The sequence below is a fragment of the Oncorhynchus mykiss genome, chromosome 3 (assembly GCF_057628025.1).
Source record: "Oncorhynchus mykiss isolate SJ-2025 chromosome 3, ASM5762802v1, whole genome shotgun sequence".
Lineage (NCBI taxonomy): Eukaryota > Metazoa > Chordata > Actinopteri > Salmoniformes > Salmonidae > Oncorhynchus > Oncorhynchus mykiss.
The window spans coordinates 6,898,412-6,910,000 of NC_143024.1; positions in this window are offsets into that span (position 1 = coordinate 6,898,412).

Sequence of the window (11,589 nt, forward strand, 5' to 3'; positions counted from 1 at the left end):
CAACACCACACCACAACGAAACAACACCACACCACAACACAAGACAACACCACACCACAACAAAACAACACCACAACGAAACAACACCACACCACAACAAAGCGAAACAACACCACACCACAACAAAACAACACCACACCACAACAAAACAACACCACACCACAACAAAACAACACCACAACGAAACAACACCACACCACAACACAAGACAACACCACACCACAACACAAGACAACACCACACCACAACACAAAACAACACCACACCACAACAAAACAACACCACACCACAACAAAACAACACCACACCACAACGAAACAACACCACACCACAACGAAACAACACCACACCACAACACAAGACAACACCACACCACAACAAAGCGAAACAACACCACACCACAACAAAGCGAAACAACACCACACCACAACACAACAACACCACACCACAACAAAGCGAAACAACACCACACCACAACAAAGCGAAACAACACCACACCACAATAAAGCGAAACAACACCACACCACAACACAACAACACCACACCACAACACAAGACAACACCACACCACAACAAAACAACACCACACCACAACAAACGAAACAACACCACACCACAACAAAACAACACCACACTACAACGAAACAACACCACACCACACCACAACAAAACAACACCACACCACAACAAAACAACACCACACCACAAGAAAACAACACCACACCACAACGAAACAAAATCACACCACAACACAACAACACCACACCACAACACAACAACACCACACCACAACAAAACAACACCACACCACAACAAGACAACACCACACCACAACAAAGGAAACAACACCACACCACAATAAAGCGAAACAACACCACACCACAACGAAACAACACCACACCACAACAAAGGAAACAACACCACACCACAATAAAGCGAAACAACACCACACCACAACGAAACAACACCACACCACAACGAAACAACACCACACCACAACAAAACAACACCACACCACAACAAAACAACATCACACCACAATAAAGCGAAACAACACCACACCACAACACAAAACACAAAACAACACCACACCACAACAAAACAACATCACACCACAACAAAGCAAAACAACACCACACCACAATAAAGCGAAACAACACCACACCACAATAAAGCGAAACAACACCACACCACAACGAAACAACACCACACCACAACAAAACAACACCACACCACAACAAAACAACATCACACCACAACAAAGCGAAACAACACCACACCACAACACAAAACACAAAACAACACCACACCACAACAAAACAACATCACACCACAACAAAGCAAAACAACACCACACCACAACACAAAACACAAAACAACACCACACCACAACAAAACAACATCACACCACAACAAAACAACACCACACCACAACACAACAACACCACACCACAACAAAACAACACCACACCACAACGAAACAAAATCACACCACAACACAACAACACCACACCACACCACAACAAAACAACACCACACCACAACAACACCACACCACAATACAAACCATGTGGATGTCTCATAAAATGATCTGCCAGCTGTTGGTAGAGGGGTCAATAACAACACCTGAAAACATTTAAGAAATATTGATAATACTGATCATTTAAAAAGCAGGACAACAAGCATCTTGTTTTTTTTAAGTAGGGAAGAAGGAGGAGGGGGTTGAAGACACCATAATTGTAATCATAATCATTTGTCATTTTCAGGTTATATTGATTTGACTACACAGGGCAGGAAACTGATTATGGATGAGAGAACAGTGTTTGGAGAGGACCAGGAGGATTTTCATAAGTGATGCACGGACGGGAATCCTTGGGGAATTACACTGTGATTGTGACTGTTTATGTCATCGTAATCTGTCATCATCTTCTGCTCTCTCTCTCTCCCCTACTCTCTATTCCTCTCTCTCTCCTTCTTTCTCTCCCTCTTTCTCTCCTTCTTTCTCTCTCTCTGTCTCTCTGTCTCTCTCTGTCTCTCTCTCTCTCTCTCTCTCTCTCTCTCTCTCTCTCCCCTACTCCATATTCCTCTCGCTCTCCTTCGTTCTCTCTCTCTCTCTCTCTCTCTCTCTCTCTCTCTCTCTCTCTCTCTCTCTCTCTCTCTCTCTCTCTCCTCTCTCTCTCTCTCTCTCTCTCTCCCCCCTACTCCCTATTGCTCTCGCTCTCCTTCGTTCTCTCTCTCTCTCTCTCTCTCCCTCTCTCTCTCTCTCTCTCTCTCTCTCTCTCACTCTCTCTCTCTCTCCCTCTCTCTCTCTCTCTCTCTCTCTCTCTCTCTCCCCCCTACTCCCTATTGCTCTCGCGCTCCTTCGTTCTCTCTCTCTCTCTCTCTCTCTCTCTCTCTCTCTCTCTCTCTCCCTCTCGCTCTCTCTCTCTCTCCCTCTCTCTCTCTCTCTCTATCCTCTCTCTCCCTTTCTCTCTCTCTCTCTCTCTCGCACTTTGAGTCAACCCACCTCTAGGATAGGGTTTAACTGCTGTCATTACTACATCTAGTAACCACCTCTAGGATAGGGGTTTAACTGCTGTCATTACTACATCTAATAACCACCTCTAGGATAGGGTTTAACTGCTGTCATTACTACATCTAATAACCACCTCTAGGATAGGGTTTAACTGCTGTCATTACTACATCTAATAACCACCTCTAGGATAGGGTTTAACTGCTGCTCTCATTACTACATCTAATACCACCTCTAGGATAGGGGTTTAACTGCTGTCATTACTTCATCTAATAACCACCTCTAGGATAGGGTTTAACTGCTGCTCTCATTACTACATCTAGTAACCACCTCTAGGATAGAGTTTAACTGCTGTCATTACTACATCTAATAACCACCTCTAGGATAGGGTTTAACTGCTGTCATTACTACATCTAGTAACCACCTCTAGGATAGGGTTTAACTGCTCTCATTACTACATCTAGTAACCACCTCTAGGATAGGGTTTAACTGCTGTCATTACTACATCTAATAACCACCTCTAGGATAGGGTTTAACTGCTGTCATTACTACATCTAATAACCCCCTCTAGGATAGGGTTTAACTGCTCTCATTACTACATCTAGTAACCACCTCTAGGATAGGGTTTAACTGCTCTCATTACTACATCTAGTAACCACCTCTAGGATAGGGTTTAACTGCTGTCATTACTACATCTAGTAACCACCTCTAGGATAGGGGTTTAACTGCTGTCATTACTACATCTAGTAACCACCTCTAGGATAGGGTTTAACTGCTGCTCTCATTACTACATCTAATAACCCCCTCTAGGATAGGGTTTAACTGCTGTCAATACTACATCTAATAACCACCTCTAGGATAGGGGTTTAACTGCTGTCATTACTACATCTAATAACCCCCTCTAGGATAGGGTTTAACTGCTGTCATTACTACATCTAATACCACCTCTAGGATAGGGTTTAACTGCTGTCATTACTACATCTAATAACCACCTCTAGGATAGGGTTTAACTGCTGTCATTACTACATCTAATAACCACCTCTAGGATAGGGTTTAACTGCTGTCATTACTACATCTAGTAACCACCTCTAGGATAGGGTTTAACTGCTGTCATTACTACATCTAATAACCCCCTCTAGGATAGGGTTTAACTGCTGTCATTACTACATCTAATAACCACCTCTAGGATAGGGTTTAACTGCTGTCATTACTACATCTAATAACCCCCTCTAGGATAGGGTTTAACTGCTGTCATTACTACATCTAATAACCACCTCTAGGATAGGGTTTAACTGCTGTCATTACTACATCTAGTAACCACCTCTAGGATAGGGTTTAACTGCTGTCATTACTACATCTAATAACCACCTCTAGGATAGGGTTTAACTGCTCTCATTACTACATCTAATAACCACCTCTAGGATAGGGTTTAACTGCTGTCATTACTACATCTAATAACCACCTCTAGGATAGGGTTTAACTGCTGTCATTACTACATCTAATAACCACCTCTAGGATAGGGTTTAACTGCTGTCATTACTACATCTAATAACCACCTCTAGGATAGGGTTTAACTGCTGCTCTCATTACTACATCTAATAACCACCTCTAGGATAGGGTTTAACTGCTGTCATTACTACATCTAATAACCACCTCTAGGATAGGGTTTAACTGCTGTCATTACTACATCTAATAACCCCCTCTAGGATAGGGTTTAACTGCTGTCATTACTACATCTAATAACCACCTCTAGGATAGGGTTTAACTGCTGTCATTACTACATCTAATAACCACCTCTAGGATAGGGTTTAACTGCTGTCATTACTACATCTAATAACCACCTCTAGGATAGGGTTTAACTGCTGTCATTACTACATCTAGTGACCACCTCTAGGATAGGGTTTAACTGCTGTCATTACTACATCTAATAACCCCCTCTAGGATAGGGTTTAACTGCTGTCATTACTACATCTAATATCCACCTCTAGGATAGGGTTTAACTGCTCTCATTACTACATCTAATAACCACCTCTAGGATAGGGTTTAACTGCTGTCATTACTACATCTAATAACCACCTCTAGGATAGGGTTTAACTACTGTCATTACTACATATAATAACCACCTCTAGGATAGGGTTTAACTGCTGTCATTACTACATCTAATAACCACCTCTAGGATAGGGTTTAACTGCTGTCATTACTACATCTAATAACCCCCTCTAGGATAGGGTTTAACTGCTGTCATTACTACATCTAATAACCACATCTAGGATAGGGTTTAACTGCTGTCATTACTACATCTAATAACCCCCTCTAGGATAGGGTTTAACTGCTCTCATTACTACATCTAGTAACCACCTCTAGGATAGGGTTTAACTGCTGTCATTACTACATCTAATAACCACCTCTAGGATAGGGTTTAACTGCTGTCATTACTACATCTAATAACCCCCTCTAGGATAGGGTTTAACTGCTCTCATTACTACATCTAGTAACCACCTCTAGGATAGGGTTTAACTGCTCTCATTACTACATCTAGTAACTACCTCTAGGATAGGGTTTAACTGCTGTCATTACTACATCTAATAACCCCCTCTAGGATAGGGTTTAACTGCTCTCATTACTACATCTAGTAACCACCTCTAGGATAGGGTTTAACTACTGTCATTACTACATCTAGTAACCACCTCTAGGATAGGGGTTTAACTGCTGTCATTACTACATCTAGTAACCACCTCTAGGATAGGGTTTAACTGCTGCTCTCATTACTACATCTAATAACCCCCTCTAGGATAGGGTTTAACTGCTGTCAATACTACATCTAATAACCACCTCTAGGATAGGGGTTTAACTGCTGTCATTACTACATCTAATAACCCCCTCTAGGATAGGGTTTAACTGCTGTCATTACTACATCTAATACCACCTCTAGGATAGGGTTTAACTGCTGTCATTACTACATCTAATAACCACTTCTAGGATAGGGTTTAACTGCTGTCATTACTACATCTAATAACCACCTCTAGGATAGGGTTTAACTGCTGTCATTACTACATCTAGTAACCACCTCTAGGATAGGGTTTAACTGCTGTCATTACTACATCTAATAACCACCTCTAGGATAGGGTTTAACTGCTGTCATTACTACATCTAATAACCACCTCTAGGATAGGGTTTAACTGCTGTCATTACTACATCTAGTAACCACCTCTAGGATAGGGTTTAACTGCTGTCATTACTACATCTAATAACCACCTCTAGGATAGGGTTTAACTGCTCTCATTACTACATCTAATAACCACCTCTAGGATAGGGTTTAACTGCTGTCATTACTACATCTAATAACCACCTCTAGGATAGGGTTTAACTGCTGTCATTACTACATCTAATAACCACCTCTAGGATAGGGTTTAACTGCTCTCATTACTACATCTAGTAACCACCTCTAGGATAGGGTTTAACTGCTGTCATTACTACATCTAATAACCCCCTCTAGGATAGGGTTTAACTGCTCTCATTACTACATCTAGTAACCACCTCTAGGATAGGGTTTAACTGCTGTCATTACTACATCTAGTAACCACCTCTAGGATAGGGGTTTAACTGCTGTCATTACTACATCTAGTAACCACCTCTAGGATAGGGTTTAACTGCTGCTCTCATTACTACATCTAATAACCCCCTCTAGGATAGGGTTTAACTGCTGTCAATACTACATCTAATAACCACCTCTAGGATAGGGGTTTAACTGCTGTCATTACTACATCTAATAACCCCCTCTAGGATAGGGTTTAACTGCTGTCATTACTACATCTAATACCACCTCTAGGATAGGGTTTAACTGCTGTCATTACTACATCTAATAACCACCTCTAGGATAGGGTTTAACTGCTGTCATTACTACATCTAATAACCACCTCTAGGATAGGGTTTAACTGCTGTCATTACTACATCTAGTAACCACCTCTAGGATAGGGTTTAACTGCTGTCATTACTACATCTAATAACCACCTCTAGGATAGGGTTTAACTGCTGTCATTACTACATCTAATAACCACCTCTAGGATAGGGTTTAACTGCTGTCATTACTACATCTAGTAACCACCTCTAGGATAGGGTTTAACTGCTGTCATTACTACATCTAATAACCACCTCTAGGATAGGGTTTAACTGCTCTCATTACTACATCTAATAACCACCTCTAGGATAGGGTTTAACTGCTGTCATTACTACATCTAATAACCACCTCTAGGATAGGGTTTAACTGCTGTCATTACTACATCTAATAACCACCTCTAGGATAGGGTTTAACTGCTGTCATTACTACATCTAATAACCACCTCTAGGATAGGGTTTAACTGCTGTCATTACTACATCTAATAACCACCTCTAGGATAGGGTTTAACTGCTGTCATTACTACATCTAATAACCACCTCTAGGATAGGGTTTAACTGCTGTCATTACTACATCTAATAACCCCCTCTAGGATAGGGTTTAACTGCTGTCATTACTACATCTAATAACCATCTCTAGGATAGGGTTTAACTGCTGTCATTACTACATCTAATAACCACCTCTAGGATAGGGTTTAACTGCTGCTCTCATTACTACATCTAATAACCACCTCTAGGATAGGGTTTAACTGCTGTCATTACTACATCTAATAACCACCTCTAGGATAGGGTTTAACTGCTGTCATTACTACATCTAATAACCCCCTCTAGGATAGGGTTTAACTGCTGTCATTACTACATCTAATAACCACCTCTAGGATAGGGTTTAACTGCTGTCATTACTACATCTAATAACCACCTCTAGGATAGGGTTTAACTGCTGTCATTACTACATCTAATAACCACCTCTAGGATAGGGTTTAACTGCTGTCATTACTACATCTAGTAACCACCTCTAGGATAGGGTTTAACTGCTGTCATTACTACATCTAATAACCCCCTCTAGGATAGGGTTTAACTGCTGTCATTACTACATCTAATATCCACCTCTAGGATAGGGTTTAACTGCTCTCATTACTACATCTAATAACCACCTCTAGGATAGGGTTTAACTGCTGTCATTACTACATCTAATAACCACCTCTAGGATAGGGTTTAACTACTGTCATTACTACATATAATAACCACCTCTAGGATAGGGTTTAACTGCTGTCATTACTACATCTAATAACCACCTCTAGGATAGGGTTTAACTGCTGTCATTACTACATCTAATAACCCCCTTTAGGATAGGGTTTAACTGCTGTCATTACTACATCTAATAACCACATCTAGGATAGGGTTTAACTGCTGTCATTACTACATCTAGTGACCACCTCTACGATAGGGTTTAACTGCTCTCATTACTACATCTAATAACCACCTCTAGGATAGGGTTTAACTGCTGTCATTACTACATCTAGTAACCACCTCTAGGATAGGGTTTAACTGCTGTCATTACTACATCTAATAACCACCTCTAGGATAGGGGTTTAACTGCTGCTGTCATTACTACATCTAATAACCACCTCTAGGATAGGGTTTAACTGCTGTCATTACTACATCTAATAACCACCTCTAGGATAGGGTTTAACTGCTGTCATTACTACATCTAATAACCACCTCTAGGATAGGGTTTAACTGCTGTCATTACTACATCTAATAACCACCTCTAGGATAGGGGTTTAACTGCTGTCATTACTACATCTAATAACCCCCTCTAGGATAGGGTTTAACTGCTGTCATTACTACATCTAATAACCACCTCTAGGATAGGGTTTAACTGCTGTCATTACTACATCTAATAACCACCTCTAGGATAGGGTTTAACTGCTGTCATTACTACATCTAATAACCACCTCTAGGATAGGGTTTAACTGCTGTCATTACTACATCTAATAACCACCTCTAGGATAGGGTTTAACTGCTGTCATTACTACATCTAATAACCACCTCTAGGATAGGGTTTAACTGCTGTCATTACTACATCTAGTAACCACCTCTAGGATAGGGTTTAACTGCTCTCATTACTACATCTAGTAACCACCTCTAGGATAGGGTTTAACTGCTGTCATTACTACATCTAATACCCACCTCTAGGATAGGGGTTTAACTGCTGTCATTACTACATCTAATAACCACCTCTAGGATAGGGTTTAACTGCTGCTGTCATTACTACATCTAATAACCACCTCTAGGATAGGGTTTAACTGCTGTCATTACTACATCTAATACCCACCTCTAGGATAGGGGTTTAACTGCTGTCATTACTACATCTAGTAACCACCTCTAGGATAGGGTTTAACTGCTGTCATTACTACATCTAATACCCACCTCTAGGATAGGGGTTTAACTGCTGTCATTACTACATCTAATAACCACCTCTAGGATAGGGTTTAACTGCTGCTGTCATTACTACATCTAATAACCACCTCTAGGATAGGGGTTTAACTGCTGCTCTCATTACTACATCTAATAACCACCTCTAGGATAGGGTTTAACTGCTGTCATTACTACATCTAATAACCACCTCTAGGATAGGGTTTAACTGCTGCTGTCATTACTACATCTAATAACCCCCTCTAGGATAGGGTTTAACTGCTGTCATTACTACATCTAATAACCACCTCTAGGATAGGGTTTAACTGCTGCTGTCATTACTACATCTAATAACCCCCTCTAGGATAGGGTTTAACTGCTGTCATTACTACATCTAATAACCACCTCTAGGATAGGGTTTAACTGCTGTCATTACTACATCTAATAACCCCCTCTAGGATAGGGTTTAACTGCTGTCATTACTACATCTAATAACCACCTCTAGGATAGGGTTTAACTGCTGTCATTACTACATCTAATAACCACCTCTAGGATAGGGTTTAACTGCTGCTCTCATTACTACATCTAATAACCACCTCTAGGATAGGGTTTAACTGCTGTCATTACTACATCTAATAACCACCTCTAGGATAGGGTTTAACTGCTGTCATTACTACATCTAATAACCCCCTCTAGGATAGGGTTTAACTGCTGTCATTACTACATCTAATAACCACCTCTAGGATAGGGTTTAACTGCTGTCATTACTACATCTAATAACCACCTCTAGGATAGGGTTTAACTGCTGTCATTACTACATCTAATAACCACCTCTAGGATAGGGTTTAACTGCTGTCATTACTACATCTAGTAACCACCTCTAGGATAGGGTTTAACTGCTGTCATTACTACATCTAATAACCCCCTCTAGGATAGGGTTTAACTGCTGTCATTACTACATCTAATATCCACCTCTAGGATAGGGTTTAACTGCTCTCATTACTACATCTAATAACCACCTCTAGGATAGGGTTTAACTGCTGTCATTACTACATCTAATAACCACCTCTAGGATAGGGTTTAACTACTGTCATTACTACATATAATAACCACCTCTAGGATAGGGTTTAACTGCTGTCATTACTACATCTAATAACCACCTCTAGGATAGGGTTTAACTGCTGTCATTACTACATCTAATAACCCCCTTTAGGATAGGGTTTAACTGCTGTCATTACTACATCTAATAACCACATCTAGGATAGGGTTTAACTGCTGTCATTACTACATCTAGTGACCACCTCTACGATAGGGTTTAACTGCTCTCATTACTACATCTAATAACCACCTCTAGGATAGGGTTTAACTGCTGTCATTACTACATCTAGTAACCACCTCTAGGATAGGGTTTAACTGCTGTCATTACTACATCTAATAACCACCTCTAGGATAGGGGTTTAACTGCTGCTGTCATTACTACATCTAATAACCACCTCTAGGATAGGGTTTAACTGCTGTCATTACTACATCTAATAACCACCTCTAGGATAGGGTTTAACTGCTGTCATTACTACATCTAATAACCACCTCTAGGATAGGGTTTAACTGCTGTCATTACTACATCTAATAACCACCTCTAGGATAGGGGTTTAACTGCTGTCATTACTACATCTAATAACCCCCTCTAGGATAGGGTTTAACTGCTGTCATTACTACATCTAATAACCACCTCTAGGATAGGGTTTAACTGCTGTCATTACTACATCTAATAACCACCTCTAGGATAGGGTTTAACTGCTGTCATTACTACATCTAATAACCACCTCTAGGATAGGGTTTAACTGCTGTCATTACTACATCTAATAACCACCTCTAGGATAGGGTTTAACTGCTGTCATTACTACATCTAATAACCACCTCTAGGATAGGGTTTAACTGCTGTCATTACTACATCTAGTAACCACCTCTAGGATAGGGTTTAACTGCTCTCATTACTACATCTAGTAACCACCTCTAGGATAGGGTTTAACTGCTGTCATTACTACATCTAATACCCACCTCTAGGATAGGGGTTTAACTGCTGTCATTACTACATCTAATAACCACCTCTAGGATAGGGTTTAACTGCTGCTGTCATTACTACATCTAATAACCACCTCTAGGATAGGGTTTAACTGCTGTCATTACTACATCTAATACCCACCTCTAGGATAGGGGTTTAACTGCTGTCATTACTACATCTAGTAACCACCTCTAGGATAGGGTTTAACTGCTGTCATTACTACATCTAATACCCACCTCTAGGATAGGGGTTTAACTGCTGTCATTACTACATCTAATAACCACCTCTAGGATAGGGTTTAACTGCTGCTGTCATTACTACATCTAATAACCACCTCTAGGATAGGGGTTTAACTGCTGCTCTCATTACTACATCTAATAACCACCTCTAGGATAGGGTTTAACTGCTGTCATTACTACATCTAATAACCACCTCTAGGATAGGGTTTAACTGCTGCTGTCATTACTACATCTAATAACCCCCTCTAGGATAGGGTTTAACTGCTGTCATTACTACATCTAATAACCACCTCTAGGATAGGGTTTAACTGCTGCTGTCATTACTACATCTAATAACCCCCTCTAGGATAGGGTTTAACTGCTGTCATTACTACATCTAATAACCACCTCTAGGATAGGGTTTAACTGCTGTCATTACTACATCTAATAACCACCTCTAGGATAGGGTTTAACTGCTGTCATTA